A 16074-nucleotide genomic window follows, 5' to 3' on the forward strand; every position below is an offset into this window, starting at 1 on the left:
AGAAAGAGAATTCATGTTTTCAAAAGGTCGGTATTACCATTCACCACTACCGTCCCAAATTGCTGTTGGACTTGTTGTGTAAAATCTTTCCTGGTAGGTGGCTGAAAATACTTCTTTAACTTGTGCCCATTTACCAAGAATACTAAATTTTGTCCATCAATAGTTTTAACTTCCACTGCTCCATTCTAAAATACTCGGATCAATTCCTAAGGTCCCATCCAACGTGTATGGAATTTCCCTTTAAAGATTTTAAATCTAGAATCATAAAGGAGCACTCAATCACCTGGTTGGAATTTCTTTCTTTGAATATACTTGTCATGCCATCTTTTACGTTGCTGCTAAATTAATATGTTCTTCTAAACAACATCTCGACGAAATTCATCTAACTCATTTAATTGGAGAAGACGCTGTTGTTATGCCTCAGAGAGATATAGTCCTCACTGAACTATAGTTCTGAAATTTTTGATCTGGAATTCAATTGGTAATAGAACTTGTTTGCCATATACCAGCTCATATGGTGTATGTACCGTGCTATTTCTCCAAGTGGTTATGTATGCCCACAAAGCCTCTGGTAATTGTTCAGCCCAGTGCTTCTTATGCATATTAACTGTCTTTGTAAGAATGGACTCAATCACTTTGTTCGTGGATTCCACCTGGCCATTTGCTTGCAGGTGATACGGCGTGGATTTCCTGTGCTGGATAATATATTGCTCCATCACACCCTGTACCAGATTAGAAATAAACTGCAAACCATTGTCAGAAAAAATTTCTCTAGGCACACCAAATCTAGTAAATATTTTAGTAAAAAGAAAATCAACAACTTTTTTTGTAGCAAAAGAAGCAGCTTTAGCTTCTACCCATTTCGTAACAAAATCTGTACAAACCAAGATATGATTTTTACTTAATGATGTTGGATTTATTTTCCCTATAAAATCAATAGCCCATTTTTCAAATGGCTCAATCATAACTTGAGGGCATAAAGGAATTTCATTGGTTTGATTAGGCTGGCCCATTCACTGACAGCTATCACAAAACTTGACATACAGTTTGGCATCCTTAAACAAGGAAGGCCAAAAGTAACCAACACACAATACTTTATATGCAGTCTGCTTATTAGAGAAGTGGCCTCCACAAGGTTCATCATGAGCAGATTTCAATATATCAAACACTTCCTCCTCTCTTACACACCTAAGGATAATCATATTTGGACAAGTGTAAAAGAGATCACCTTGAATCTAGGAATATGCAACACTTCTCTGAACAATACTCCACTTTTCACGGGTGGGCAAGTGGGGTGGTGTTTTCCCAGTAACCAAGTAATTAGCAATGTCAGCAAACCATGGGGAATCTGTTGACATACCAAAAAGATGTTGATTAGGAAAATCATCATTAACATGAGTTATTTCACCAGGATTATCTAATATAGAAAGAAAATTTGCTACAACATTAGATTTTCCTGGTCAATCAACAATAGTAATATTAAATTCCTGCAACAATAGTAACCACCTAGTCACTCTACCACTAGTTAATGGTTTATTCATCAAATGTTTAATCGTGGAATGATCATTATGTACAAATATTTCATATCCTATAATATAGTGCTTGAACTTATTAATTGCAAAAATGACAGCTAAAAATTCTTTCTTTGTAACTGTATAATTTAATTCAGTGGAAGACAAATTCTTACTAATATAGTAAATAGCATAGGATTGTTTATTTTCCTCTTGCCCTAAAGCTGCACCAATAGCCAAATCTGAAGCATCAGAGGAGATATGAAAAGGAAGAGACTAGTTAGGACCTCTTAAAACTGGTGCATGTACTAACCTTTCCTTCAATGTTTCAAAAGACTATTGGCAAGCTGTGGTCCAAGAAAATTCACTATCCTTAGCTAGAAGTCAGAAAAGAGGAGCAACTATCTTAGAAAAAATTTCAATGAATCTCCTATAGTAACCAACATGTCCTAAAAAACCTCTTACTTCTCTTTGAGTTTTGGGTGCAGGAAGATGCAGAATGATTTCGATCTTTGCTGGATCAACCTGGATACCTTTACCAGAAATCAAATGGCCAAGTACCACTCTCACTTTGCACATTAATCTACATTTCTTGTCACTCAAAGCGAGATGGGCTTCCTGACAATGAAGAAGTACTTTTTCCAGATTTTTGAAAGCTTCCTGAAAAGAATCACCAAACACAGAAAAGTCATCCATATAAATTTCTACAAATTCTAGATTAGAAAAAATGGCCAGGATTGCCCTTTGAAAGGTAGCTGGGGCATTACATAAACCAAAGGGGAGCACTCTATAAGAAAATGTACCCCATGGGCATGTAAAAGTAGTTTTATCCTGATCTTCGGGTGCAATCTGTATTTGGTTATAACCACTAAAGCCATCTAAAAGGGAAAAATATTTCTTTCCTGCAAGGGTATCAAGCACCTGGTCAATGAAAGGGAGAGGGAAGTAATATTTGATAGTGGCTTTGTTTAATTCTTGATAATAAATAAAAGTATACCATCTTCCATCTTTCTTAGGTAAACCAACATCCAAGAGTTTTTGTACTTCTTCCTTACAATGTGTCTTAGAGCTGGATTCATTCACCTTTGGGGTTGTCGAATAGATCGGGCTCCTTCCTGAATATAGATATGATGTGTACAAGTTTTAGGGGGAATACCCTTCATATATTCATAGCCCCATGCAAAGGCACTAAGATGGTTTTGTAACAAATTCACAAGCTGCTCTCGCTGAGATGAGTCCAAATCTGAACTAATATACAAGGATTTACCGGGGCTAATCTCAACAAGAGTAGTATCAGGCTCAGGAGTACTCAAGGGGGTGGTCAAATGCAGTGGTACAGAAGAATGAGAATCATGGTTATCTTGAAAATCTAGGCTGAAAATCTAGCTCAATAGCTCAAAATTAGGCATAGTGTCTAGATTATTCAGGAAATATTGAATCTCATCTTCTTGTGAAGACCCAGTATGCTGATGGATAAAGGAAATGGGCTGAGTCTCCTCATCACTGCTCTGATCCAACCATAAAGTATCTCGAAGGTCCTGAATGGATCTGGTAGGGGGGTATAACATAACTTTTTTCCTAGAATCTCCATGCGAAATATACATATCACCAGAGCAACATCCAATATATGCATCGGTTGTAGCAAGCCATGGTCGACCCAAGATCAAGGGATATCCTCCTACTAGGTTCTTTGGCTGAAGCATAATGAAATCATCAAGTTATTCCTAAGCATCTAATGAGATGATCACATAGTCCAATACTCCTTCTGGTTTAATTTTAGATCTATCTGCTAATTCAAGCACAGTGGGAGTGGGGCGAAGATGAGATAACCGAAGTTGATCCATGGTTTGCTTAGTCATGACATTAATGGTTGCTCCCAGGTCTATAAGAACATTAGAGACAAGGAAATTACCAATCTAAACTGAGACAATAAGGTTTCCAGGATCAGTATATTTTTCCATAGACACGCATCCCATCATCAACTCTATTGCCCTACCAACAAATTGAATGGTTAGGGGTTCCAATCTCTTCCTCCTGGGTTTCTTGAGACAGAGTTCCTTAATGATGTTAGTACAAATAGGGATCTCTTTAATGGCTTGGAGCAGAGGTATCTTAATGAAAAGATTCCAAAGCTCTGATGCCAAGCTAGTCTCGGAAATAGGCTCACTTCTTTCCATTACTAGCCTCACTGGGAAGGGAGGCTAGTTGGAAGAAGATGGAAAGGGTTCAGAGGGTAAGGGTTGCTTAGTGACAGCATTAAGAGTTTCCTCTTCTTCTTTCTCTTCAACAATCACTCTAGGTTGCTTATGATTTTTTGATGTTATAGTGCTTCTCGATCTTAATTGAATATCATGGACCCCAACTGGAATAGACTGGTACTTGAATAAAGGTGGGTTTGTTACAAAGATCATTTGCACTGCTTTATTATTGTTAGGATTGGGCATAGGTTGAGCAAGCAACTGAGGAGGTCGAAAAGGTGGAGGTAAAGGTAATGGTGGAGTAGACTGACTCAGAGGTTGAGGCATTGGATAATGTGTATGTGTAGATGGATATGACTACATGGGTGGCTGGTAGGAATATGGAGAATGAGTTGGCCCTCTCCAACCTTGTTGCCATGGTTGAGAAGGTTGTCCATGCTAATATTCGTTCCCATATTGCCACTGCTGATTAGTGTTAGGATAAGAATATGCATGTGAATTATAACCAAAATAGTGTGGAGAAAATTCAAGACCATACTTGCACCTACCTAAGGCCAGTATCTTTTTTCTCCCATAGCATACAAGTATTCAGTTTCAGGCTGTCCCCTTGTAAATACAGTTTTAAGTCCTCGTATAGAGGGACATTTTTCTATGATATGGTCTTCTGCACAAATAACACACTTATTAGTTTCTTTCAAATTAAGAGGAAATTCTTTAGGAGGATGCTTGTTACTACATTTAGGACAGAAAATACTTAATGACTCTTGTTCCTTCATGAGTTTTTTTGAAACTTCAAAGAGTCCAACTATTTGGTAACAATATTCATTATATCAATTTTCATGTTTTCCATTTTATTTTCTAGTCCAATAATCATAACATCAGTAGATTCGATTTTTCTATTTCTATTTCGAGTTCCTCTATTGGATCTATACTGATTTCTTGAAAATTTCCTGCATAATTCATAAATTTGGGTGAAAGTTTGCTAAGAAATATCACCTTGTCCTAACAGATTTAAATTATTTCTAGTATTATTAGTAAGTCCTCTTAAGAACAAGGTTCTAATAGTACTGGAATTAAGCTTAAGTTTCGAACTTTGTAAAATATACAGAAATCTTTCTAGGTAATATTCAAGAGTTTCATCATCATCCTGTATGATTGTAAAAACCTCATCCTGCATGTCCCGAGTTTTGCAATATTCTTGATATTTAGATAAAAACACTCTCTTCATCTGATCCCAAGAGGCTATAATGTTTCCTCCTAACCCCATAAACCAGCGTAAAGTTGATTCTTTGAGAGTAACAGGTCTTAGCTTCTGAGCATCAGTTGAATAATAATAACTTCTACACAAAATATCAAACTCGAATAAAAAAGAGTCAGGATCTTCATGAACTTTACCATGGAAATGAGGGAGAGCTGATGGTGGAATATTCTTCATTTGTGCCACAGTATCGGGGTCCACAATTGGAAACACAAAAGTGGATTGTTCCCCACCTACCTAGTTTTCACTAGTCCTTTCCACATGATCTTCATGGTTTGCCATTGTTTCCCTTTTGCTCCCAACATACTGAACCACACCTGAGCTATTGTCACCAAAATCCAGGTGGACTGTTCCTGCATGATGGGTTTGAATTGGATTGGGCTCCCTGCTCACAAAAGGAGACCCAATATGAGAATTGTTTTCAGAATTCTTTTGGCCCTTAGTGGGCTTTGATTTCCTACCTTTTCTAGGCATTCATTTCAAAAAAGGAAAGAAAAATAACAAACAACTTCTAATAAAGAATGCTGTCAGAAATCAATCAACACCAGTAAAATTCCTTCAAAGAAGTTTTTCCTGCGAAAAAATAAAGGAAAAATTACCTCTATTGTATAATCAGAAAATTCTTACCAAATCAAATCGCCTCCTCGGCAACGCGCCAAAATGTTGGGTGCAGGAATTACACTTAAGCAAACTCCTCAACACTTAAATTGTCAACCGGGGGGTTCGTAAACTTAGAGATGAAGCACAGGCAATGCCAGAGATGGTATGAATATTTCTAATGTCAATCCCTACTTTATTTAAAGGAAAGATTGCAGAATCAAACTAAAGAAAGAAAAAGGAAACTTGAACCATCAAAATAATCTAAGACTGGAACAAGGAAGAATGCATTTGCAAAAGAGATTTAAAAATAAAGGGGCAATCACTCTAGCTAACTATTGATTAACTACTGAGTGTGTGTTTTCTTTAGCAGAGACACTTTAGCAGTCTTATCAGATGGGCCCTTCAAACCTGCTTATGTAAATATTTCCTTCTTGCACTAATTTGTCCTGCACTATCGCAGTCTGCTTGCACTAGTGCAGGAACAGAGATTTTATGTAGAGGGTATAAATGGTGTCTATACTAAAAGCGTTTTGCTTCCTGCAAGGGCTTGAACTTTTCAGGTTCAGAGCACTCAGATCCTATGACAAGAAACTAGTTCTTGCACCAGATCAGAGCTTCTTGCACTTGGCATTTAATTCTTGAAATAAGTGCTTAGTTACTGCAAGTGTTATTATACTGTGAAATCCAATTGCACACATAAAAATGAACGTTTTTTATTTTATCATAGTGCAGAAATAAAGAAACAATCCATATAATTTATCCTATCATGAAATATTAATGAAAGCAAGAAAACTACTGGAAGTAAACTAAAAAGCTTGCTGCATCACACCAATGTGCACTGGTGCAGGTTCATTTCTCCTGCTTGGACCAGGTGGGGAAAACCAAGCAAACAAAACTGCAGAAAATGAATAGCACACCAACGTGCACTGGTGCAGGTTTATTTCTCCTGCTTTGACCAGGCGGAGAAAACCAAATCAAACAAAACTACAGAAAATGAATAGCACACCAACGTGCACTGGTGCAGGTTTATTTCTCCTGCTTTGACCAGACGGAGAAAACCAAATCAAACAAAACTGCAGAAAATGAATGGCATACCAATGTGCACTGGTGCAGGTTTATTTCTCCTGCTTGGACCAGGCGAGAAAACCAATCCAGAATCAGATGCAGAAAAATGAATTTTAACTACTTCACGCTGCGGATCCGCTTTCACTCAACAGGAATACATGTGCTGTAAATTAAATCACACTTTGCAGAATAAACATAAATTACAAGAAATGGAAAATAGGGTAAACGTGTTGGGTTGGCTGGGCCCTAGCTAACTAGTGCGTTTCCCTTTCAAATAGGAACGCTGCTCAGTATTTTACCAATTCATCAGCTTGCAAACACATAAATATGATTTACGAAACATAAGGTGGAACTCCCTTCTTATTAATTCATAGAGGCAAATACGTGCATGATTACATAGTCCAGCCCAGATTTGGGTGATAACAAAAATATAAGCTTGTTACCGCCTCCTTGGTTATATATATGTTCTATACAAATTCTTATCAAAAACTATCTCGTCCTATTTACATTCTGTGTTATATAGATCTTTGGTCGAAGGACAAAAAGATCGTTTAACCTATTACATAACCGATATGCAGAATTTAGCTTCTCGGCCTTCAAAATTAGGCAGTTCAACAACTAGCCGTAACCAATCTCCAGCTGTTCGTTCTTCATAAATTCGATCTCAGCTACCTTTGATTGACCTTGTTGTCATGGTTGAAGCTCGACTGCCTTCAGATCTAACTTGCTGTCATGGCCAAAGTTGCGCAAAATGAGGCAGTGATCAGGGAGGTCCGGATGTACTGCAAAGATTTGTTGTGTTGGCACTGGTGCAAGATCCGATCCTACACTAGGATCAGTGGTCATGATAAGCACCTAACTACCAAGCAAACATTGGAGATATCGATAAGTTACAAAAGTGATTATAAGCAAGAAATCATGTAATAACTACTTAATTAATTCCAAGTTAAGTTAAAAATATGAAATATAAAGTTCATGCAAAATATGTCATCATTCTTGGACTAGTGCAAGATGAGGGTGTATAAGAGAGGTTAAACAGTGGTAAATGGTTATAATTTAGGAAGGGAAAAATGGTCAAAAGAGAGAAAATTAGGGGGCTAACAATCTCCATAAAAAAAAATTGCACATAAATCCAAGCGCATGTCAGGGGACAAACTTGAGGAGTGTGATTTCGAGTCATAACCAATTTGGAGTTGTGGTGTTATGGATTGAAGTAAGGTTGTGCTTCAACATCTGCATTAACAGTGATGTTACTATTACCCCCAATTTTCACATAAATATGGTGTTTATGGTTGTTGATGTGTTTTACATTAGGTAGGAAAATTGTATATCTATGATTCGATGTCAGGGGTGAGGCCACCATGGTGCTCAGAGAATGCATGAGGTTGGAAGGATTTCCCATGTTTGGATGTTGTGGGGAGACTAGCATTACTGTGATGAATTTGGCTTGAGCATGCACTTGATCTCAGAAGCAAGCAACACTGACAGTGTGGCTCAAACAAATGACCCTAAGAAAACAAATTCGAAGCTTCCCCAACATGTTACAAGTGATACGTTCCACATGGTAAGAAAATATTGGACAAAGGAGAACAAAATTCAAAGAATGTGATTGATTGAATCTGCCTAGTCCAACCCTATAGAGAAGCACCTTTAGTATATATATATATATATATATATAATAAAAAAAGTCTTAATATTTTAAAATAAATTTTATTAGAAATAGATAGTTCTAAATAAAAAAACATTAATATTAAATAATCTTTTAATATATAATTTTTTTTTAATTAATTTAAGATAAGATATATTGTTTTTGAAAATAATAAAAATGTTTTTTATAAAATGTTTTCACTAGGAACTAAAAACAAATGAATCGTAATTTTAGGCAACATCGATAACCCAATCATGGGTACATGATTTGATATACATTTATAAGATAAGCTCCAAAGTCTTAATTCAAAACTTATTTGATAAATATTTATTGTTTATTATATAATCATTTAAATCAATTGTAGAATTTGTATTCATGATCTCAGTACTTAGAAATAATATAATTGAGTATGTTATTACATTAATTTTGCATGAAAAAATTATTGATTTTATTAATACTTAATTTTGAATATAGGTTTATAGAGAAAATTCAATAAATATTAATAATATTTATTAAGATTATTTAAAAATCTTAAAAGGAAAAAATTAAATATTTAAAAAGATATTTCAAAGATTTTTGGCATTTGTATTATAAAGTTATATAAAAAATTTCAAATTACATAAATTGGTGTTTATTTATTATTTTATTATCCTGTGGCCCGTCAGGATAACGCATCGGAGTTGTCTAATGAGGCAGAGGAATTGCCCGGACGACCAAAAGTGGTTGGAATCTGGGCAAAAAAATTTCAAAAAATCTTGTAGAAGCAGTGTTTGAATCATGTTTTTGATGGTGGAAATGGATTTAGCACCATCAAAAATGTCTAGGACACCTAAAATTTTGAAGTTTAACAACTATAACTTGGATTTATATAAATCCTTGTCGGATTTTCCCTAAATATGATCGGAATTTCCATAACTTTCCAGGCAACTCCTCCGCCTCGTTATACTACGCGTAATGCTTAGGTAAGTGCGTTGATTTCATATATTTCAGACAATTTCATATATTTTGATTTAATATAGTTTAACTATATAAAAAGAAATTATATTTTTTATAAAAATAAAAATAAAAAAAATTATATTTTTTATAATAAAAAAATAGTATTTATTTATGTTATTATTGGCTAAGAATTTGAACATCTTATTGCAAAATACATCGTAAATTGTGATTTTTCAATCATTACTTTTTATTAATGCAATGTACTCATTCTTGTCATATAAATACTTTTTATACACTAATAATTATATTAAAATATCATATGACTTTTCCTAAGATGGAATATGATCTTGATGCCTAACTTGACATACAATATGTTGGTCGTTGCTAGTTGGTAGATGCTAGTGGGGTGAGTGAGACATCCAAAATGTGTCCAATATAAGAGGACGTTGGAAATTTGTGAGAATATCAACAAGTTGTGAAATGGTAATGTCCTCATCTAGCAAAGAAGGCTCATACAGTCAAGGTTGTTTGTATTGACATCATCATGAATGTTAAGGTTAGAAGGTAGGTCCATACAATAGGAATTATCAATTATCTGTTAAATGATATTCTAAGGTCCATATCACAAAGGCTTGATCTTCTCATGATGGTGGCCTTTGAACTATTGTTTATCTAAATTTAACCATACACAATCAACAACTTGAAAGTTCTAAGGGGCAAAAGGATAATCATGAAACTCTTTATAGCTCTCTTAGGAAGTCTGTAGAGTGGTGGAACCCAATCATGAAGTTTAGTAACTAGTGAACAAAAGAGGAAGCATTTCCATTCTTTAAAATGATCTTCAATGCTTTATTGTAAGTACTACTACACTTTCTTATGAATTTCTTGCATATACTCTACAGATCACTGTACTTATGTACTCCTCATACGTAGGTCATGCAATATTTTGAAATCAACCACTCCTCATTGTGACTTTTCATTCACAAACGGAAAGGACTATTTCATGCAAATCTATTCACAAAATCATTCTAAGAAAATTCTACTTACACCCTCAACTCTTGTTACTACCATTTTTTTCTCCTAGCAAACATTCAACATATTTTCAACGATTCTATCCATGAGTTTAACTTGTCCTCACTTTGTAGATGGTATAAAAAATGGACTACGATCTCATGCCAATTTCATTCTATAGGGTCCTCCAAAAATTATCAACATGCTTTATTTCATTGTTTGAGGTTATGTATCTTAGAAAACCATGCAAACAAATAATCTCTTTTCTCCATCTTAACTCTATATATCAAATGCTAAGATGGATGAAATATGTCAATATGCAAACATATTTTTGAGTGAAAAGATTGAGGTAATGTTTGCACCTTCAAAGATTTGATTTCTCTAGTCTCTTGGTAGATTCAAAGTTAGTATTGATTTATTTTAGTTTTGAGTAAAACATCCATAAAATATTTTAACTACAAGAATTTTTTTTATTTTTACTTGTTTTATATAATATATATGTAGTTGATATTGAAAAAAATGTTTATGATTCACCTTCTCCACATTAAATCATCAATGCATTCATACTCGTATTTAGAAATATAAAACATATATCCATAGGATATACTTTCTTTCTCTCTCTCTCTCTCTCTCTCCAAGAATCTTACGTCAAGTTCAATCCACAAGGGGGCATGTAATAACATTTTAATGTGGAGAATGTGAAACATAAATAAATAAATATTTCAATTTCAACTCTCTCTCCCTCTCTCACACACACATAAAACAAGAAAAAATAAAAAATTATAGAAAAATATTTTTATTAATGTTTTCCTCCAAACCATAAAAAATCTATCTTAGAGGAATCAAATCTTTTATTGTGTAAACATTCCCTCAATATTTTCACTCAAAAATAGGTTTTCATATTTGAGATATTTGATATCTCTCAATGCTTGGTAGATCTGGAGTTAAGATGGATATTTTTTAGTGTTAATGCCATAATTGTCTTTGATCCTGAATATTACTAAAACCAGCATAGATATATCTGAACTCTAGATTTACTAAGCACCAAGGGGGATCAAATCACTCAAGATGCAAACCTCTTTTTGAGTGCGATACTTGAGTATGTGATTGCACCTTGAGAAATTTTATTCCTCAAGGCCCTTGGTAGATATAGAGTTATGATGAAACTATGCTAGTTTAAAAAAGAAATTAAAAATATATATCTAAAGTTAAGATGGATGTATGATGGTTAAGATATTTGGAGTTAGGAGGCGCTCTACATCCCATTATGAGGTAGATGTTGTCCCATAAACTTACACTTAAAAATAATAAAATAAAACTTACATTAACAAATAAAAAAAATAGTAATAATTAAAATGAATTTCTATCATAAATAAACTACTTCAATTTCCATCTTAATTTTATATCAACTTTATGTAAAAAGATAAAGTACTTGAACTAAAAAAAATGATTTACTTTTTATTATGAAGGAGATATGTAATTTCTTTACTACTTAATATGGATTTAATAGATGAAAAGTAAAAATAATATTATTGAGATTGTATAATGTGTAATTCATTCAATGTTCAGTTAATATGTAATATTTAAAACAAAAATATATTATTAAAAAATTGTGACATCCATAAATAAAATAATTTAATGTTCATATGAGATAAATAATTGAAAATTAAAATATTACTTATATTTTCACTTTCCATTGTGAGGAAGATGTGTAACTTATTTCATTTTTAAAGTAGATATAACATATAATATTTAAAAAATACCATTGCTGAAAAAAGTTTAATGTAGGTCATAAATCAAATATTTCAATTTGCATGTTTTCTAAAAGATTTTAACATGAAATATATAGAGAGAAAGAGAAAGATAATTTTTATTACATTAGTAGGTTCTTTATAATTCAAAGTCTAAGAGAGATTTGTAATTCTTTCACTGTTTAATATGAACTTGACAACAAGCCTTTGTTGTTGCCTTTCTATTCTGTTCCATTATCTAAAGTGGATGCCTTGAGGAGTTTGTAGTCTTGTTTGTGGTCGATAGTCTGAACTCTATATCCCTAGGTTTTACCGAGGGTGAAGGGGCATCCAGTTGGTTATACTCTCCTACAAGGGGGTTAAATATCCATCAACCTTTTGGCTCTAGTACTGAAGTGTTTTCATGTACGTGTTGGGACGGTGTTGGTTTTAGGGAGTGTACCAATGATTTGTGGATTAAAGGAAATTTGTCCAACTCCGTAAGCCTGAGCATAACATGTTGTAGGTGGGCATTGGCGGAGTGTCCATGAAACTCTTATTAGATGACCACCATGCAACATCAATGCATGAGAAGGAATAGGGGAGGGGAGGAGGTAGAGGCCCTAAGGGATGCAGTCAGGACCAAGACCAAATTAGAGATGTGGAGGAAATTTTCCATGAGTCCACCTTAGCATATGCTCGTAATGAATTGAAGAACTTAGAGAACTTAGATACTAGGGACAAGCACTTTATTCTAATTCAAAATTGATCGAAGAATTTGATCAATTAGTCATGGACCTATTCATATCAAAGGCTACATGATGTAGTATTTACAGGCACTTTTCCTTTGCTAGAAGATGAAATCATTGATGGGGAGGATTCAGATGGAGTGGCAAGTTGAGTAGTATGACATATTTTCCAATCTTGCAGATGTCAAGAGAGAGCAGGGGAATATAAGATTCTACATGGATTGGATCGATAAACGCTTAGCACTGAGTGAGCGACATATATCTTACCTCACTACTTCTTCAACACCTTCGGGGTCAAGTGTTAGAGACCTAGTACTGGTCAATTCTTTTGAATCTTAGTTTCATGATTTGTTATGCCTTAGTTTGTTTATTGTAATATGTCTTAGGATTTTGGTTTGATGTTTTTATCTCATTAGTGAAACTAAAAATTTTGATACTGTTAAAATTTTGGATTGGTTACACTATTTATAGATGGGTAATGCTTAGTTTCCCACTAGACAGGTCTTACATGTCTAGTGATATTAAGATCTAGACTAAATGATCTAATGAAAGGTTGCACCCATTAGCCATATATATATATATATATATATATATATATATATATATATATATATATATATATATATATATATATATATATATATATATTGAGAGAGAGAGAGAGAGAGAGAGAGAGAGAGAGAGAGAGAGAGAGATTTTATCTTATGGATATAATTTGTACTTCCAAAATAAGAGGGGACTTGTATTAACATTTTAATATGCAGAATGTGGATCATAAATAAAATATTTAAATGTCACATTTGCATATATTATTATACATAGTGAAAATAAAAAATTCTTATAGTTAAAACATTTTATTAGTGTTTTACTCAAAACTACCATATGTCCATCTTAACTCCAGATCTATTATGAGTGGAGAGGAATCAAACATTTTCAGGTGCAAACTTTTCCTCAACTTTTTCACTTAAAAAGAGGTTTGCACCTTGAGATATTTGATCCTTCTCGATGCTTTGTAGATCCATAGTTAAGATGGTATATGCTGGAATCTTGACAATAATTCAATGTGTATCTTGAAAAAAATTAATGTCATCCATAAATAACATATTCAATTTCCACCTTAATTTTACATCAACTTTATATAGAGATAAAGTAGTTGAAAAAAAAAAATTTGTTTATATGAGGGAGTTTTGTAATTCCTTCACCACTCAATATGGATTTGACAGATGACATGCAAAAGTAACATTTAAAATAGAAATATAATAATGATAATAATAATAATAATAATAATAAAATTAGTGTTAGCCATATAACATAATTTTATATCAACTTTCTATAAAAATAAAAAATAAAAATTATAAATTTTCACTTTCCATTACTACGGAGATGTGTAATTTATTCCCTTAGTATTTAATTAATTTATAATATTTAAAAAATATTAATAACAAAAAAAGGATATATATAGATATATGTATATGTATGTATGTATGTATGTATAGAGAGAGAGAGAGAGAGATTCATGTTTTCTACTTAAGATGAGCATGTATTAATAATTTAATGTGGAGAAACTGAATCATAAAAAAAAAAAAACAAAAAAAAAAAAATTCAATCTCAACCATGTCTATATTTTTTGTTGTTGGCCAAAACACTTTCATTAATTCAACACAAATGAATAGTTACAATCTAGATACCCTTTTCTCTTTCGGTTTCACTCCAACCGGAATTTTTGGTTGTGAGAGTAATGCAAAAATATATTAGACGTTGCCATTTTTTACATGAGTTTCAGAGGAAAAAAAAATGACAGAAGACCCAAAACACTTATAAGACTAAAAGAACAAGCATATAAAATTTCAAGGAGGAGAGGGTGATGCTCAACCAACACTCGGGGCCCTTCGAGGTCCATGGCCTTCACGGACATGAAAATAAATATGCACCAGTCGAGCTTCTATCTCATCCAATTGATCGTTGGAGCGACGTTGACTTTACATAATGAATATTAATGGGTTCACAATGTCACCCTTGCTTATTTAGATTTCATTGATATATGTAATGGTCTCATTACATTCTTGATATCTCTTCTAATGGATGACTTCTAATCTCATCGAGATGTCTTGCAACTGCTCCACTATGGAGGCAAGCATGGGTAGTTGTTCCACATGGCTCGACGACAGAGTGTAGGCCTAGGAAAATTCTGCCTCCATGCCCACACACTTTGTCATGTCCTCCTTCATATTGTCCACTTAGTCTGCTCTCCCCACAGGCTGGCCCCGAGGGCCTTCTCCTCACCTAGACCACATGCCTTTTCGTAGCATTTCCACCACCTTACCAATACACCAAAACTTCTAGGAATGAATACCACTCGGGCTACTCCCACATCTATGGCCTCTCCAACCCACTTGAGAAGACTCATACACCCAGGAAATGTTATAACCACCACCACAACCTAAACACCTAGAAAAAATCAAATTGTCATCAACCCTCACGAAGGGGTCCTTTGCAGAACTGGTTATGGATGGGGTAGACGTAATTCTACCTCCCAAATCCCCTAAGACAAAAGTTGGCCCAGAACTGCACTCTCCTAGGAAAGGAACAGAGCCAAAACTACCAAACTCAGACCAAGAAGGTAAGATACGAAATAATTGAAACCTGTAGAAAGACCTTCGATTACAAAATTACCACTTGTGGCTGAGTATCGACACCCAAGACTGAGAAATTTCGAGTGGATTTTCACTGCCAAAGCTTTGTTTTGTAACTCGAGCACAACTAGGATGCTCCCCCAAATCGACTCTTCGAGATCCCATACAACCCTAAACTTCACTCAAACTAAGAACACATTGCAAGCATACCCTCCCCTTTTAATTTCCCTCATTACTAAGCTAACCCGACTGGTGGGCATGTAGGTTTTAACCCCATATAGAAATTACCTGCATACAAATTCTAAAACACAGAAAATAAACAATGCGAGAGCATAACACATAAAACACATATACACAGAGATTTTCCCCTGGATCCCAAAACCGAGACTACTAGCTTGATTTTTCATTATGTTCCTTTCAATGTTACAATACATATTTATACATGCCGAAGCATCCAATACCATGGATCGAAAACCATCATGTCCAAAACCATGGACCGAAAACCATCGCGTCCAAAAAACATGTGCGAAAATCATGCACAAAACCATAGGTGGGTCCGCCCAACCTAACATAGGGTCCAAAACCAAAATTTTCCGGGGCATTGCCCCGGACCCCATAAAATGGTGTTACGGGTACCCCTCAAACCCCCTGTGACCTCCCCCCGTGTAACCCCTGATTAACTACGTAGGCTAGTCGTGGAAAGAATATAACACAGTCCAACATTCTCCCACTTGT

Source organism: Pinus tabuliformis, chromosome 3_1 (assembly GCF_031772625.1).
Source record: "Pinus tabuliformis cultivar Carrire ecotype Pingquan chromosome 3_1, CPIR1, whole genome shotgun sequence".
NCBI classification, from domain to species: Eukaryota; Viridiplantae; Streptophyta; class Pinopsida; order Pinales; family Pinaceae; genus Pinus; species Pinus tabuliformis.